Here is a 20052-nt window from a genome sequence, read left to right on the forward strand (position 1 = left end):
TTCAATTGAAAGGTATTGCTTTATGTAACTTAAAAAAAATATTGAAAAAAATTGGAAAAAAATGTAAGATTTTTTTAAAAAAACCTTAATTTTCGTATCACACTGAATAACCGCAAAAAACGGTAGACACGGTGTATAATTTCGAATTATGATTTTTTTAAATTAAAGACAAATAAATGTATGATTATAAACTAAAAACCGAATCGAATTCGAATCAGTAGTTTTTAAGATGCAAGTTGTCAAAGTTGGCTAGTTTGTTTATATGGTCGCTTATAAATTCCTTAGGCAGAAAGTCAGAAACATTATATTTTTCTTACAGTTAAAAGTATGCATAGGTAATAGACATCATAATAAACAATTTTTTACGAGGATATAAAAAATGTTTGTAAGGATTTTTTCGGTTTTCGTAACCGACCTCGCTACGCTCGTCGTTCTAAGGGATGAAATTATAATATCCTCGGAATTTTTAATTTTATTTTGATGTGTACTGTTACTATGTATTTTTCTGTGTCAGAAAAACATATTATTTCTGACTTTCTGGCAAAGGAATTTCAAAGTGGCCATATAAAGCGATCTTTCCCAACTTTGGCAACTTGTATCTTAAAAAATGCTAATCTGATTTCGATGCGGTCTTCAGTTTTCAACTACAAATTTATCTGTCTTCGATTAAAAAATACTCGTATATCGACATTGTACATTTTGTCTGTCATTCTTTGAAGTTATTCAGTGCGAGACGTAAATTTACTTTTTTAATTTTTTTCTTACTTTTCTTTCAAATTTTTTTTCTTTGTATTTTTTTTTTTAAATTACACAAATCAATACCTTTCATTTGAGATACGTTTTGTCAAAATAGGACGATAAAATAAAAAGATAAATTTTTTTTCATTTTCATAAAACACCTCGCTACGCTCGGCTTCCTAAGGGATGAAATTTCGATATCTTCGAAAAAAATCGTTTACTATGATGTCTACTATCACCATGCAAAGCGGCTTGCTTCCATCCAAAAGTGCAGCTTTTGGCCAAAAATTCTCCATAACAAGTATGACTATAATAGGCAACTTGACCCTTTTTTAAAGTTTGTTTAATATTATTAATTACTATCCAATTAACTGAAAAAAATATCACTAGGTAGGTAGGTAGGTACCTATATTTTAATATGACTTAAAAGCCGCAAAAATAATTTTAAAGCATAAATACTTTTACGTAATCAGGGTGGCTAGCCGAATGGCACAATCGCTCACGAAACGCTCACGAAACGAAGCGCTAGTAGATATCTATCTCTATCGCGCTTGCGTATTGGCGCGACAGAGCCAGCGGCGTATCGCTTTCGTTTGGCGTCGGAGAAATGCCATTCGGCTACGGGGCCTGACATTTAAGGCCGGCAATAGACAGTCTGAAAAATTCATAATCTTAAAAAAGATTTGTATGCAAACTGACACTGACAGATTTGTCAGTGTCAATTTGAACTGTCAGTTTGCATACAAATCTTTTTTAAGATTATGAATTTTTCAGACTGTCTGTGGCGTGCCTAACTATACTTACTTTAAGTACGAGGCATAAAGTTCATCATGTCAGTGATTGATTCGACATGAAGTTGGTTCGTTTTCTATGACGCCACTAGATGGCCGAGAGCGTTTTCAGTGGCCAACATTTAATAAAAAAATATTCACACTTTTAATTAAAAATTCTTGTGTCAAATTAGATATGAGTCTAGTAGCCTATCTTATGAAAGTTATGAAGTAGCTGCTTCGAGAGTAAAAAATAGAAATAATAGGTGCCTACTATGTATTTGGAATAGGAACTATCGGAAACACTAGATAAATCGTAATAAATTATAGTTTTCGAACCCAGGATCATAGGCATAGCAGACAGGGTCACTATCAATTAAAAAAGTGGGAGTTTTTTTTTTTTTTTAATAATAGTTTAGATTCTTCATTTTTTAAACATAATATATTATGATCATTCAAGCCAAAAACATAAAAAAAAAAGATTATAGGACATTCTTACACAGATTGACTGAGCCCCACGGTAAGCTCAAGAAGGCTTGTGTTGCGGGTACTCAGACGACGATATATATAATATACAAATACTTTATTATACATAGAAAACATCCATGACTATCAGGAACAAATATCTGTGCTCATCACACAAATAAATGCCCTTACTGCCCTTACCGGGATTGGAACCCGGGACCTAATGATTCATTAGATACGTTCAATTGCCACTAGTGTGTAGTAAGTGACGTACTAGTGCTTAACAAATAAATATATTCTATATAAGATTAATAATATCATTGTTTTAATATTAAATGGTAAATATTAAGCGTGTAGCATAGATTTTAAAACAAATTTTATGTCAGCTCTTTATCACAAATTTATCGGTATCCACGGACGATTGGACTTTAATCCTCAAATCAACATGCGCTTGATTTTTTTTATTTATAGTAATTGCACTATAAAATACCCCAACAAAAAAGGCTGGCAACACATAAATCCAGTTGCAATTACAACTCTCCCGCGTAAAGTCAACACGCGATACCAAGAAATATTCGAAAAGCGAACACTGGCGGCATTCAACCAAGTAAACAACATGAAAAAACGAAAATCGATACCAACCGTCAGCGCGACGCAACATACGCTTTACACGAGAAAGAACGGGATAGAAGAACTTACAGAGGGTGTTGCAAGGCGTGGCTTTAAAATCACCCGCCTAGCAAACAAAAAGAGATAGCTGCTTTTAAGTTAGCCGTTTCGTAAGCGGGAGCAAGATGGGTATAAATGTGAGTTTTATTGGGTTTTCGAGTGATTCTGGAAATCTAGACTCGATAAGTTTAAATAATGCAAGAGCTTTGGATCTTTAGATACATTTGACGTATATTAAAACGACGTCGAACATTTTCTTATTTTATGGCTAACGCAGTGAAATACTTAAGTACCTATAGGATGTCAGTGATGTTGAATAAAATATTATATGGGCCTATTTGATATAAATTACAGCTTGCTAATAAAATGTCACCGAAAATATCAAACGGAATATCAAATTCGATTTTAATGTTGCCTCGACGTGACTATTTAAAAAGCGGCGAATACAATAGGTATTTTATCGGGTGAGTTTCGCATGCATGAATGCAAGTGGAACGTGATAGCAACAAATAGTAACGCGCGATTGTGTACAATAAAGAACCTATTCATCTGTAGGTAATTTATAGCGTCGTGTGTGGGCGGTATATTTAATTGTACGAGATGTTCTCCGCTTTAACAACCTAAATTTAATGCCAACCTACGAGAAAAAAATGAATGTTTTTATGACGCTTGATCGCAATTACAATGTCGAATAAAAATAGATATAGCGTATGTAGGTAACCAGATAAGCATTTTATGTTTGTGCGGTAAATAAATTAACCTAAACATTATTTATGTAGATACCTACGTAGGTAAGAACCTAATGAAAAAGGGTTATAATAAAATTTTTGACGTGTTAGATTTCTTTTATGGGGTTTTTTTAATTAGGTTAATCAGAATAATTATAAACTACCTAATGAAGAAATAGTATTGAAAACAAAAATGCTCGTTTCTTGAAATTAGTTAGGTACCTACAGATTGATCCAGAAACAGAAAATGTGAAAATCTGTTACCTACATAAAATATTATTTTACCTAGGTATATTTTTTTAGGAATTCATTAGAACAATGTATGTATATGTCTAAAAAACAACAAACCTAAGTTAATAAGTAGTGAAAAAATGAGGCACCCAGAATTCCATTAGGTTTTAAAAATACACGATTTAAAGTGTTTCAGGTTAATTACTTTTCTTTTTCCTACTCCTTATTATATTTGTAGGTATATACTTCCGATATATAATAATAACAAAATTTTATGGATTCGAGACATCACATAAAACTATAAATAACATCCTAGTTTCATAGAAAGCGACCAAACCACTGCCATCGACCCTTACCAGAATGGTGACTTTTTTTAAAGGGCGGCTAATCCGCAAGGGCCGTGAAAGGGCGTACCACTAATTATTATTATTTCCCAACAAACACATAAACATCATTGGCAGTATGCGTTCGAACATCTGCCTCTTGTGAAAAAAAAGGTATTGTCTATGGGCCGTTTTATTTTTCAAGTTGGCACTGTATTGTTTTGCAAATTGCGTACAGTAGAAGGTTTTGTTATTTATTGTTTGTCATAAAATAGACACTAACATAAACTATGTATAATACAAATACTTTTGTGATGGCCAGTGAATTAGAAAAAATGTATTTTTTTTTATAATAAAACAAATAATTATTAGGTACAGTCAACCAATTGGAACAGTGACTATAAATCAGATTGTAAGAAATCTCTTACTGCTTGTCATTTTGACATGGTTTTAGAGTGTCCTAGGGTTCCAATTGGTTGACTGTATACTATACACTGTTGACTGTATACTGTATACTATACAGTCAACTAGGGCTTGCAATATCGGACGGTTTTCAATTCCGGAACTGGTTTTCGAGATTGGACTTCAATTCCGGAATTCCGGAACTAGTTCCGGAATTGAACAATTTTTTTTGGTTTGGTTTTCTGGTGGATTTTTGATGAAATAATACAATTTTAAACTGAAATTTGTTATAAATCGACGTTTAAGACAATAACTCCGTACCTGAAAGGCATATAACACTGAAATTTTCATTTTAGTAATTTTACAGGAAAGCCCATTTTGCGTCAAAATCGGTCTTGCAGGGTATTTCGAACTACAGTTAACGATACAAACGAGGTTTTAGTGCCAGTTTTCTAATAGTGGTCAACGTTAAAGTTATTTTTTTATCCATTGAGCATCGAAATAATATAAAAGTAATAATTTACAAGAATTGCATAACGTCTTGTTCACATAACTGTAATAAAAGAAATATTGAATTACCTTTATCAGACTCGAGTAGGGACAAAAGATATCCAAGCTAGCCCAAAAAGACAGATTTTATGATTTATTCCTAGGTACCTACATGTACCTAGACCTACACCTTCATTTTTTGTAAAAATATAAATCATTCTTTTATATACATCATTTTCCATACATTTGCTTCTCAAATCTTTTGATTTTGTGGTAAGTGGTAATAGACTTAGATAGAGTTTAGTAAAATATGCACACGTCTTTATGAAAAGTGTATAAAGTAACTACGACGTTATGCTTGTGAATGAATGTAATACCAAATACTACGATTTGCTTCTGAACTTAAGACTTTATGCCTAAAATATTCAGTGATATGAGAAAAGAAGTAAAATTTTGAGTTTATGCCGCTTTAATACCGATTAATTTACATTATTACTGAAATTAAAGTTCGATCTAATAAATTGAGCATAAATAACGCCAATAAAATAATAATATTAATAAAATTGGATACCGTTTTATTAGGCAGGCGTCCGGTTTTTTATCCATAGCCCAGTATTTAGTCCATCACTTTCATCAAAATAGACCAGTTCATTTTAGATTCCATTAACTCTCAAATAGTCCTTACACCCTGGCGGGTGTTGCCTCTGCGTGTGTCCCATGATACGGGCAAGGGCAACATCCGCTCGGTGTACCCCTTACATTTCATTAAAGTGTCGAAAGGGCCTCTACGTGTTGGCTTCGGCCCCGCGCACGCCTCCCAAAGGTCCGGAATACCATTGTTCCGTGATGGGAAAGACATACAATTAATAATGTACCTAATGTTATTTATTTATGTTTAATTGTCCTTCAGTATTCGAGCATAACACTCAACTCCCGGCTAGTAATTTTAAATTATCACAAAACAAAACTTTCTACAACAAATATTTACTTTAAAATGATTATATATTTCACTTATTAGCTAAAACAATTGAGAGCAAAACCAGAAAGTGACAATGGTATAATATTAGCGGGTTAAAACTACACTATCTTGCTCTAACTAGCCCTGGATGCAACCCTTTGGTCATAAAATAGGCACTACCTGAATCCGAGGAGTGTCTAACTTAATGAATTTACATATCTTTTATAGACGCGGTGATAGTTTTGTAAAATAACCAGGCTGATATTACACGTTTTCGTCCAAAAATATATCTTTTTTCAATTCCGGAATTTTCGAGATTATGTGTTTCAATTCCGGAACTGTAATATCGGAAAAATTGTCCGAAATTCCGGAATTTCGACATTCCGGAATTCCGGAATGCAAGCCCTACAGTGTATACCTATTTTTAATAATAATTTAATATAATAAATCTAACGCTAAATACTTTAGGCACTTGTATTAGTTTAAGGTTAAATTAACAGTAATTAGAATAATGTAGGTTATCACTACTTACCTATTTACAATAATAAAACCGGCCAAGAGCGTGTCGGGCCTAGAGATGGGCGGTGGGAAAATACCCGGGGTAGATATCGGGTATTTACCGGGTATTTACCCAATCTACCCGATATTTACCTTTTCTACCCTAATGGGTGGGTATAAATAAATATTGTAATAAAATGGGTCATAAATTGAATTTAATCGTGAAAAAATGTTTTCTTGGTATTGTATAATATATTTATATTTTATTAATATAGTTCTATAAACATATATCGAAGTATTTGTATTGAATAAGGAATTTGTTAAATATCATTGACATGCTTGTGTGTTAGTTACCTCCTCTTCCTAAACGGCTGAACCGATGGGGATGAAATTTTGTGTGCTTATTATAGTTCCTCTCTAGTAACAATTTCTGGTCCTATAGTGGTCGAGGACACCAAATTAAATCACACTAAATGGTCCTATAAATAGTCTATATTGGTACTGTAGAGCCGATTTGGCGCAATTATGCAGCCATTTAGTGATATAATAGGCCTATAGCAGTATCATCCGTGACGTTTAAGGTCTATAATGGTGATGTAATGATGACTATTGTGCTAATTTGTTGACATAGAGGACACAGTAACGCTATTATAGTATCAATCTTTGCTATAGTAGCATTTGAGATTCCGTTATACAGGTTAGTTTGTTCTATAATAGCAGTTGCCGTCCCTTTTAATGCGAAATTTCTAAAATTATTTAATGTGTGTAATATTTAACAAAAACTGTTCTAAACGAGGAACTTAACGAAAAGTGGCGTGTGAACTTGTGAAGTTTAGTGTCAATTAACATAATTTTGATTTCGTATACTTCCATCATTAGAATCATCATCATCATCATCATCATCATCATTACTGCAAAAAGGTATGCGATGGAAATTTTACCGTTAAAAGAATATTAGTTTAATGGAGTATTTTAAATGCGCCCTCGATTTATACATGTTTTGAATAAAATAAATAAATATAATTTAATACAATAGAATTATTGGCACCATAATTGGATCCAAGAAGTAAAACATACGCTTTTATAGTTCGACTATATCACTTATCATACGCATTCACTGCCATAAGCCCGCCATCGTGGATTCAATTAGGGTTGCATGAGAATTTAACTATGATCCAGTTTAACTTATAAGTTCTTTATATAGAAAACAATACTTGTTTTCAATGTTTTACTATAGAAAGATCTTTTAAACAGTATTAATAAATGTTGTTTACTTTTTAGTATGACAAATCTAAACTACAATTGGTCGCTATGTGTATTTTTAAAGTTAATTTCTAGAAAAACACTGTACGGAACCAGATACCGCATCTTTGGCCTGATTTCATAATTACGATGTATAAACACCATAAAGCAAGGCTATACAATTTTAACCTTAAAAGGCTTTAAGGTCAAAATTGTCATTTAAAAGTAATCGTTTTCTACTCTTATATATCTGATTTGGTTTATAAAACATATAGTAAACTCAGCTATAACGCTATTGTGTTTTAAAAGAGATACCGAAACCATTATTCAACAGGTCTGTGATATTTAAAGAGTCATTGTGGCGTATACGGCGATGAGATATAAAAGGCATTAGAAAACGACTATAACCTTTTCAAAGCTATATAAACGTATCCTGAAAACTTCATTATTCAGCAAAATAGCTCTATAATGGTATTCATATCACTACTATACAGTGTTAAATACTATAGCAGTGTTTTCCAAAGCCACTATATCCAAAAATAGTGGTATAGTTAGCTTTTAAATCTGTTAAAACACAACTACTAAAAATACTATAAGCGGCTTGTTGGTAATCTTAATAGCGCTAATTGATAGCATAAAAGTGATTCCTAACACTATTATACAATAATATTGTTCTTATTTGATCCTGTTATAGACCAGGCCTATAGCGGCTCTATAAAATGGTGATATAAACGTTTACATCACTTCCTAATAACACCTTTTAGCTGTATAACACAACAACTATAGCGGCTTGTCGGGAACCTTAATAGCGCAAATTGATTGCATAACAGTGATTTCTAACACCATTATACAGTAATATTGTTCTATAATAGTCATATTTGATCCTGTTATAGACCAGGCCTATAGCGGCTCTATAAAATGGTGATATTAACGTTTACATCACTTCCTAATAACACCTTTTCGCTGTATAACGCAACAACTATAGCGGCTTGTCGGGAACCTTAATAGCGCAAATTGATTGCATAGCAGTGATTCCTAACACTATTATACAATAATATAGACCTATTGTAGTCATATTTGATCCTGTTATGGACCAGGCCTATAGCGGCTCTATAAAATGGTGATATAAACGTTTACATGACTTCCTAATAACACCTTTTAGCGGTACAAGCTTATAGAGCTAAAAGGTGTTACTGGATGCTTTTATACGACAGGCGGTCACGCCGAAAACCTTTATACGACATCTATAGTAGCTTTTAGCGTCGAAAACCAAAATTATAGCACTAAAATGTTACTTGCTGTTTGTTTGGTATAGCCTACTATCTAGCCGAAGTCCAGTATCTAGCCGAAGTCACATAGAAGGCATTATTACAGTCCGAATTCAAAGCAAGTGTTAATTAAAATCACACATGGACGTGGCGCTTGTTTAGCTAAGTACACACTAAAGTATAAGTATCCCATAAATAAAAATAAAAAAAGTAACTGACCGGTCAAGTGACTTATTGCACCCTTTCAATACGGATGCACCTACCTGGCGTTTTGCAAAGCTGTGACCTCATTGGCTAATGAATTTGAATTTGTCTGTCCACCGTGTTTTAAGTTAAGTAAGTTATTTGAATACTTAGTGGGCCTAAAACATCTGGGGAATACAACTTTTTAATTGAATGTGGTAAATTACACATGATATATGGAATATTTGGAATCTCTGTTAACATTTTAATATTAGTTAGTCAAATATATATATTTATTTTAGTAGAAAAATATATTTCAGTCATGTAAATTAAGAATAATCTTTAATTTTATAGATTATTTTTTATACCCGCTCATTTGGGTAGATACGGGTAAATACCGGGTAGATTGGGTAGATATGGGTATTTTCCCGGTATTTACCCGTCAGCGCCCATCTCTAGTCGGGCCACGCTCAGTGTATGGTTCCGTAGTTTCCGTATTTTTCTCAAAAACTACTGAACCTATGAAGTTCAAAACAATTTTCCTAGAAAGTCTTTATAAAGTTCTACTTTTGTGATTTTTTTCATATTTTTTAACCATATGGTTCAAAAGTTAGAGGGGGGGGCGCACTTTTTTTTCCTTTAGGAGCGATTATTTCCGAAAATATTAATATTATCAAAAAACGATCTTAGTAAACCCTTATTCATTTTTAAATACCTATCCAACAATACATCACACAGTGGGGTTGGAATGAAAAAAAATGTCAGCCCCCACTTTACATGTAGGGGGGGTACCCTAATAAAACATTTTTTTCCATTTTTTATTTTTGCACTTTGTCGGCGTGATTGATATACATATTGGTACCAAATTTCAGCTTTCTAGTGCTAACGATTACTAAGATTATCCGCGGACGGACGGACGGACAGACGGACATGGCGAAACTATAAGGGTTCCTAGTGACTACGGAACCCTAAAAATGTTACCAAACGTTGACTATGTTAAGTAATACAATACAATACAAATTCAATTTATTGCACAACCTCAGAAATGTACATTGGAACACACATAACAATATTTTTTATACAGGTAAACAACAGGTGGCCTTATCGCTAAAAAGCGGTCTCTAATAGGTGATTTTCTTGTTGTTTCTTTGGATTGAAAATTGAAGTAGTAAGTGTGTTATGTAATCGTATACCTAAATGTACAGTAATGTAAAGTCTGCGTGGTGACGGGTTAAGAATTTCACCACCCCCTTTCATCCCGTGGGTGTCGTAGAAGGCGACTAAGGGATATGGGTTAAATTGTGGCGTAGGCGAGAGGCTGGCAACCTGTCACTGCAATGTCACAGTTTCGTTTTCTTTCAACCCCTTATTTGCCAAGAGTGGCACTGAAGCTTTAGTAGTTTCATGTGTTCTGCCTACCCCTTTATGGGATACAGGCGTGATTGTATGTATGTATGTATGTATACCTAAATGTATATCTAAATTAATCAGATACCTAAATCCATTACAGTGAGAATAATCTAGACGTAATCATTGCATGATTTTTAATTTAATCGATTATCAAAGTACAGCATTTATCATCTGACTGTTACGTGTTACCTAATTTAAAATGACAGGTGATTTGACATTAGCAATACTTTCGATAGTTTCTTATAAATTGACAAAATCTACTTTTTCTTGTATCAGTTTTAGTGGATATGGATAACTACAAAATATGGAACCCTAAAAACGGTTTATAGAGATTTAACAATATTTAGAAGTCATAAAAAATATCGACAATAGCGCTAGTGTGGCATCACCCGTAATCAAAAAGTACACTACAGTAATAGTTATGTATGTTTCATGCTATTCAAACTTTTTACACAAGTATATTTATTTATCTGCCAAATAAAGTATTTACCATCAAGTTTAAGCCTAATAATACATCTCAATTCTCCGCATTAACAAATAATCTGCCAATACAGTCGCATTACGCGTGTTTCGTACCGAATCACGACTGTTTTATCAAAAAAGATTAGTTATTGCGATAAAAATACATAATTAGCAACAAAAATACAATAAGTAGCAAAATAACACACAAAACATAATAATTTCTATCATTAATTTCATGCCACAGATATCAAATTTGAATGAACTGATTCTGACATGTATCTTTTTTAATTTTTATTTTGATTATAGATTAAGGTAGGTAATGACGTAAACGCTCTGACCATAGATAAGATAGGAAAGTGTCAAGAAGTGGATTTTTATCAGATTTATGAGTTTTGCTAATCAAGTTATGAAATGTAATGGTTTTTCGGTTTGTAAATTATATGTAGGTACTTGCCATTCTTTTGAATGAATGAATGAATGAACAGGGTTCGTAGCCAAATGATCAAACGCTTACGATAATATGGTACTATATACCTTTCAAAGTTCTGTTTTTATTTATAATTATGTTCCATGCTTTCATTTTCAGGTTCCATACTTTACTTTCATTTTTAAATGGTTCAAATTTTCATTAAAAACGATAAAAAATTATAAAATGTTAAAAACATTAAAATCTTTTTTAAACACAACATAATAGATAATTAAGTTTTCAAGTAGCAGAAAGTAAATTTTAATCTTTATGGGATTTTATATATACCGTCTTTTTTAATTTTTTATGCAAAATAATTATGTAACTAGTCTATTCCCTGAATAAAAAAAAACATTATAAATGTTCATGGTTTATTTGTTTTTAACATCAAACAACACTAACTAATGATGGACAAACCTTTTAATTCAAACAGATGTCTATCGCCCCCGCATGAAGAGAGTATCTACGGATCTATCTTCGGATCGGATCTCGTTACGACTAATGATGTGCAGATAATTGGCACTGCACTGGTCTGAGGTATGATATAATCATGAATGTGATATAATCAAAGCCGCTGAATATTATTTGAACACAGCATTTTGTATTAAAGCGTTTATTTTTGTAAGTTCAAGGATTAGGGAAAAACTGGAGGACTTTATTAGACTACAAAAATAAAATAAAAAAATAATATACCTACTTCGAAATTCGAACAATATATATTTTTATGATATAGGCAGCAAACGAAGCCGCCTGATGGGAAACAGACATCTGCCCATGAACATAAGCAACATCAGGGATTCTGTGATCATGGGAGCCACTTATGCGTTGCCGACCTTTGAGAACCCTAAATGCCTTCTTCTTGAAGTACCCCATGTTATAGCGCAAGGGGAACACCTCATAAGGTATAGCTCATTCCATAACTTGTATAATGTATATGTATAATATTTATATTTTAGAGTAAATATTATTTTCCGCGTTTTCTAAATATGAATTACATTTACTATCTAAATTTGGTTCTTACTGTGCTTATTTGTTTAGTGATAACCTGTTCGAGCTGTTAATTAAATATAAAACGACAGACGGTTACAAAACCAACATGGCGCCTGCGGCTATGAAACGGTGATTAGCTGCGCTCGCGCATGGGAAACTCTTAATTGATGTTTTATCGTGATGATGACTGATATATTATTATAGTGCTGGATGAGCTTTGTGATATATTGGTTCGTTATTCGTTGATAAACCATTTGGGTTATTAAATGATGATATCTGATGACACTTTTTAATCTGTCCGGTTATGGTTCCTATCACATGTTCACAGACCAGTATCTAACTTTTAGTATTATAATAGATTTAGCCCATTCGTGCCCATTTTTAGGGTTATAGTTAGGGTATAGTTTCGCCATGTCTGTCTGTCCGTCCGTCCGTCCGCGGATAATCTCAGTAACCGTTAGCACTAGAAAGCTGAAATTTGGTACCAATATGTATATCAATCACGCCAACAAAGTGCAAAAATAAAAAATTGAAAGAAATGTTTTATTAGGATACCCCCCCCCCCCATACATGTAAAGTGGGGGCTGATTTTTTTTTTCATTCCACCCCCAACGTGTGATATATTGTTGGATAGGTATTTAAAAATGAATAAGGGTTTACTAAGATCATTTTTTGATAATATTAATATTTTCGGAAATAATCGCTCCTAAAGGAAAAAAAGTGCGTCCCCCCCCCTCTTACTTTTGAACCATATGTTTAAAAAATATGAAAAAAATCACAAAAGTAGAACTTTACAAAGACTTTCTAGGAAAATTGTTTTGAACTTGATAGGTTTAGTAGTTTTTGAGAAAAATACGGAAAACTACGGAACCCTACACTGAGCGTGGCCCGACACGCTCTTGGCCGGTTTTTTTTCCTACTCCTTGAGGTGACAATCTCATTTTCCTACTTATTTTAAAGAGTAATAACGAGTTTTCAGCATTAGTGGGTCGAAAATGACCCAATACGTATATATGGGTTAACATTAATTTAGAATTTTAGCATCGGAGTATACGCAAATACTTATGAATATAGGCACGATTATTTTTTACTTAATTTTAAGATTACACATTACACCCCTAATAAAAATAAATATAAGGGTCACAGTCATAAGCGTTTGTGATTTTGAGTGAAAATAACATAAAAAAAAAACAAAATAAATAAAATAACCTTGAAAAGTTACAAAAAATAAGACAAAATCTGTTTGAATTATCGTTGTGCAAATGTCAGCTTTAATTTGTATGATAGGTGAAACATTTGTGAATAACAAATCACTTGCCACTTACAAGTAATTATTTCTCACAGATAACGGCCATGTTTTTACGTCTTCCGCGATAATATTGAAATAAGGTTTCATTCTCGAAGACCTGACTTAAAAAACATAAATACTCGTACTATGCGAGTTGAACTCCAACACCGAGGTTTCCGTGATTTTTTTATGGTTTTAATTTACTAAAATATTTTTCTTCCTGTACGTGTAATATTTGCCAAACTCATAGTTTTAGGTTAACTGAAAGTTTTTATTCTACATATATTCATTTTGATGAATCTCTTTGAATGCAACTTTTGAATCTGTCAGATACCCAGTCAGATGTCAGAGTTGCAATTCAAAATGTCAGATAGATTAATATTTTACGAACCGTAAGCTATTGTGAGGTTGGCTAGGTACCTTGGGGTATGTAACTCGGGTGAACAAAACGTGTTCTGACGCAGCAGTTCTTTATCTACTGCAGCCATGAATGGTATTGCTATACGTTTAGATAAAATACGTTTCGGTCACGGCACCGTATTTAGCTGGAAGAGAGCCTTAAAAGGTTAAGTTAAGTTAATGTTTTTACTTATTGTATTATTTCAGCAGTTCTAAAACAGTTTGTAGGTACATAGCCACGTCAGCAAATTTTAATTGATCCTATTTTGTTACCAACATTTAGTGATAAAAGTCGACTTTCGTAAGATATATACAGGATAATTGTTATAATTATAACTAAGAAAATATAGATACTAGAGAACCTTAATGACCAAATAAAACTTACTTAGTCGGTTCTAAAATTCTGTCACTGGCACCTTATTTTTAAATTTGGAACATAATTTTAAGAAAATGTTATTGGATTCCATTTTTGAATGTTTGACAATTATTTTAAAACAAAAAACAGTCATTTGATGCGATTGCTCGCAATGGAGTGGAAATATGTTTTCTACTTGTCGAATTTAATTGTGACCAGATATGTTTTAGAAGTCTTTAGGATAGGTTAGCGTAGCGTAGATTATTCGATTTTAAAAATTACAATAACATTTTCGCTCTTTTATTTTAAATTAAAAAAAATAGCTAACCTCTTAATTACCTATAACTATACCGTATACCTACCTGTCACGTTACTAATTTGAATAAATAGGTCTATTAAAATAAAATAAAAACTGTACAGTCAACTAATTAGAACCCTAGGCCACTGTAGCACTATGTCATAGTGACGTTACAAATCAGATTGTAAGAAATATCTTACTGCTTGTCATTTTGACATGGTTGTAGAGCGGCCTAGGGTTCCAATTGGTTGACTATACCTATCAGTGGCGTAGCGTCGATACAACTCGATTCTCAACGGGTTCCCTAAAATTTGCAGTATCTGAAGAAGTTCATACAAAACAGATCCTAAAAACCCCTCCGGCTTTACCAACACAAATTTTCACGCGTCGCCACTGATATGTACCTATTTAAGATTTTTTTGCCTATGTTTGTAATTTATATTATAAACAAAACAAAACCCGTAAATTCATGTTGTTTTCACATTTATGCCTATTTACTAGTTGTAGATATATATTTTATTGCCTCCTTCAACGGTCATACATCTTTGGTGCGTAACTCGGGAGGAACAAAGCGCGCTGACTCGGCACTTCTCCATCCAATTAAAGTCGTGAATGGCAGTTTTGAGGCTTTTGTATGGCCGTGTATGACTTGTATGGGTGTTGGTTTGTTATGTTGGTAACGGTTGAATTAAAAACTATTTACACGGTACATGGTACAGTAAGCTTCGTTTGTATATTAGAAAACACAGTTTTTGTTGCCAAATTTTTTTTTTTGTAAATGATAATTGTAAAAAGTTTATATGAATAGAGCAATGGAAAAAATTAAGTATGTTATAGCAAAAGTACCTTTTTATTTTCAAAATTTACAAGTAGCTAGTAAGGAGCCTCCATGCAATACATTACCATACATTTTCTTCCATTGAAATACCTACATTTATAATTTTTATAAAGATTATATATTTTAGGAACAACTTAAATATTTAACGTTAAGTAGGTACTGTATACCTTGACAATTTCTATAATCACAACACAATTATTTTACAACTTTAAACTAGCCTTAAAAATACCTACATAAATAAAAAAAAACTTCGTTTAAAAGAAAATTATACGAAATAAGAAAAAACCTTAGCCAATGTACCTACCTACGAAAAGTTTTTTAGGTCTTTAATTAATTTATAAATACCATTCCCCACAAGCTGCACTTAATAGCTATCTATTAAAATATGGAAAATACCTTCCTTCTATATTTTACATTAATTATTCACAACAAATACTTCTGATTCGTCAGCAAATGAAACGTGCCTGTAAAATCCTTAAAATGATATAATTATTTTCCACCATGCCCAAACTAATTAATATATTAATTTAATAACATTTATTGGCATTCGTATTGTTCAACAGTTGCATAAAGTTTGTTTAAAACATGTAAACGCCGGAAGGGGCGTGGCCTGGCGACGCCCTCGGGAAGATGGCTGGAGTGTAAGTATGTTTATATCACTGTCTGCGTTGGATTTATATAGAAATTGATGTTTCAGTTTTGTTGACCACCGAAATTGCATTCTACATTTTCTTATCTATCTATCTATGAATATTCTTCTTTACATTTAAATAAATACAGTATTTTTAAACAAAAATATACTAGTAGGTAATACTAAAAAGTTAAAAATATTTAATTGTCATGCTAAGCGTCTAAATATATTTTTTCATTTCTAATATGATTGGGAATTGGTTTTGTTTTGTTTTTCATAAATGTATTTATATTAAAAAAAAAAAAAAAGGTTTTGCTTTCTCTTGATGCCTATTAAGAAATAAAATAAAATGTTGAACACTACTACTTATTACAAGAAATGCTTGAATTTCTACGAAAACTAGCTCTCCATTAAATAACGGCTTACGATGCGTTAATGACAGATTAAACCGTGGCATTAAATTATCCCTCGTAGTACTAAGTGCAGATTAAAATTAAACTATAATTCAAACAATAAACACTTTATAATCCTGAGTTACTGATAATTTTACCTGCGTTGAAGGTGGTCCAAGGAATTTATTTTATATTTAAACTTATTAAATTTATTTTTTATTCCATAGTTTACGTGATTGTATTTTATATTAAGAATTACCTTATCACATGAATAATGATTAATTTATAAAGTTATAAATAACGTAATTTTGTACTTTTTGGCTTAAAAAATACAAAATGTTTAGATTCAGATTCAGATTCAATAATTTATTCAATGGTAAACACAGTTAATATACATAAGTAAGTATTATATAAAATTCTAATAAGTGATGAGAGTTTAGAAATATTCGACTATTTTTTTAACAGTTTTACTAGCTAACTAAAATTAAACAATTTTTTACTATGAACTAATAAATTAAACTGTAATTAAACTTAAATCTACCTATAAAAAAACCAACAAAATGAATGTTTCCCCATTAAAGAAAAACGCGGCAGCAAAGTAATCATTCATAACCGCCACTATAAAAAAACCTCTTCGGCAAAACCATCCAAGTTGCAATTCTCAAAAACCGCGCATTCATAAAAGAAAAAGAATCAACAATAGACATCAAACCGCTATTACGTAATGTTGGCAGCGCAGCGATGGTTACACCCCTGGGCGGGGTAGTTTAATGGTTTTCGAGGGGCTGAGAGGTAGACTAGGAGTAATTGCTGTTGGTGGGTACCTACTCGTTCCTAATTTGACAGATGGGTGTATCTAGTTTTTTTATTATGTAGGTGGGTATTTAAAAAGAAAAAAACATTTCTTTAACGCCATACATAAATATGTAGCTCTAGGAAAAATAACAATTTTTGTGATTATATTTGCATGTATCACGAACACTTAGTAAGGTATACAAAGTAGATTAGATTAGATTTAGATTTCTTTATTTCATGATAAAAATTACACTATAAATTTGTTACATGCCAAAGTTATGTTTATCTTCTCATCATGATCGTCGAAAATTACATTATAAATTGAAAATAATAAAATGAATATTTTCTCCCAATAAGGATCGTCATTTACAAATAGAAATACACAAAACACAATAAAATTAAGAAATGAAATAAAATCCGAAGTCAGTGTAGTATAGTTGGTTTTTTTTTTGGATTATTTTAACCCGTGGGCAAGGAATATTTACCCCAATATCTCCAAAAAGGTTGATGAAACCTTTTCCAATATAAGTAGTAGGTACTACATAAATCAGGCTAATTATCCTTGTCAAATACGTACGTAAGTATAGCTAATTAGATACTTATATGTATTACATAACGTGTAATGTTTTTTATTGAACTAAACTGTTTTCAGATATTTCTCAAATCTAACCTTTTTAAGTAATACCAAGATAAGTAGATAGTCCATATTTTTCTGTAGGTACCTACTTGTTTAAAAAAATATTACCTAGAAATACCATTAAAATCATACTTAAGCAAGACCGACGGAAAGCTACTAAATTCCTGATGGCAGTACCATGATATTTACTCAATAAATAATTAGATCGATATTTAACAGATATTATTGACTAATCATTATAATAAGAACATGTTATCAAGATTTCGAACTATTGCTAAATCCAAAATTTTACCTAAATCCTAGGTTGATTGGTAAAACTGCATAACTTACTTTTTAAGATTTTTTTTACTACAGTACCTACCATAACAATACTATTAGCATAATATATTATTACATTTACAGTTAAGTCAGCAGCTCCTAAAATTTAAACCATTATTATCTTTCAAGGGTTTAAGATATCACTCGATAAGTTTATTTCACAATTTGCTCTATTTATCTATCTGTCCTAAAAATCTAAATTACTCACTTCTTTTTCAATACCATTGACTGATATGATTGACTAATAGTTGTTATTTGTTCAATCTAATTTTAAAATATTGATTGAGAAACTAAAAATAACCTCAAAAACATTGTTATTTGTTCAATCTAATTTTAAAATATTGATTGCGAAACTAAAAATAACCTCAAAAACATCCTAACCTTTTATTTGGTTGTTTTAATAAATTTTATTTAGATGTTTTTGTGGTTCAGTTATTGGAAGCGTTGTAATCAAGTAATCAATAAAAGTATCTATTTGTTGCTATGTTAATATTTTTAGGTAATTACATAAACTTATCTTTGAAAGATTGGTAAATTAGTCACTAAAGAATTATTGCTCACAAATAACGTTTAATATTTAGTAAAACAAAACAATATTATTTTGTTTTGAAATATTTTTTTGTGTTATTAGCGGGTATTTTTCGTTTTTTGCGTAATTATTTTAGGTAATAATGTTTTCTCATATAATTCGTACAATAGAGGCGTACACAGTAGGCGTATCTCTAAAATCTAATAAAATGAGGGTAAGAAAACATAGGGCGGTACCGCGTAAGAATTGTTAGAATTTATAAACCATGCAATTTCTTTAAAAAATATTTAGAACATAGGTTTTAGCTCTATTGTCTACTAAAGAAAATAAAAAATTTTAATTGGAAAACGCGTTAATCTTCCTTTACTGCTGTCAAATAGTTTCTTTGATAAACTTACCTTAAAAGCACCAAAATCCAATCTTTTTATAACACTAGTAATACCGCTGCACTGAAAAGCGTTAATTACGGACACTGGCACGCACACTCACGTTATCGTTCGTAAAAACTTAATCTTATCGAAATTAAAAAGAAGCACAATTTTAATCTATACGTCCTTTCAGTCTTGGAGTAGTTTCTTTATCTAGGTCTATTGAAAACTTCGTTTTGTGAATTGAAACTAGTTGAAAATAACTGTAAACTACTAAAACTAAGTTAAAAATGAGGATTTGTTCGATTTTTATGGTCTTTTGTTGACAAAGCGAGCGGCACGGCGTCCCCTCAAGCGGCCGAACCGAGACTGCCGCGCGCCGCGCCCTCCGCGCCCCTCCCCTCCCTCCATACCAATTTTCAGGTAAAAAAAAGTAAACGAGTGTCAATTGTCTATTGTAGACTTTTTTCTTAAATTAGGTAATTTTGTGAGGCGTAGGATGTCTTATTGTTTAAATTGCGCGAGTGGCACGTGTTGGCCTGTCTCGGCTCGATCATTTAGAAAGTTGGATTCCTACGTGGTGGAAAATTAATTTTCTTTTTATTTAATAGGTTAATAGAGAGCTTGAAAGGGTTGTTTAAGAGTAGGAATATACATATCTTGTATTTCATAGGCAATTAATTAGAACAACATATATTTTTCAATTAAATAAATAAAATAATAATAAAAAATGCATTAATATGTTTCAAATAATCTAATATTCAGCTATAAATGGAATCTATCGTACAATATCATAAAATTTTTATTTGCTATCTATTTATAGTAACGCTAAAACACAATTATGAAGTAAAAAAAAACGATGTTTTGCAGTTATGAGGTTATGATCTTTTACCTAAAACTATTTGATCTGTT

At 31.9% G+C, this 20052-nt stretch overlaps 1 protein-coding gene across 1 annotated transcript in view; it reads right to left on the reverse strand.

Annotated features, from left to right (window-relative positions):
- LOC125237061 (homeobox protein OTX1 B) overlaps positions 1-19484 on the reverse strand; it is an 82283-nt gene extending 62799 nt beyond the window's left edge. The window contains exon 1 of the mRNA XM_048144004.1: positions 19171-19484. The gene's annotated coding sequence lies outside the window, so the exon portion shown is untranslated. The remainder of the gene's footprint in view (positions 1-19170) is intronic.
- Between the last annotated feature and the right edge of the window lie 568 nt (positions 19485-20052).

Source organism: Leguminivora glycinivorella, chromosome 20 (assembly GCF_023078275.1).
Source record: "Leguminivora glycinivorella isolate SPB_JAAS2020 chromosome 20, LegGlyc_1.1, whole genome shotgun sequence".
In the NCBI taxonomy this organism is placed as follows: domain Eukaryota; kingdom Metazoa; phylum Arthropoda; class Insecta; order Lepidoptera; family Tortricidae; genus Leguminivora; species Leguminivora glycinivorella.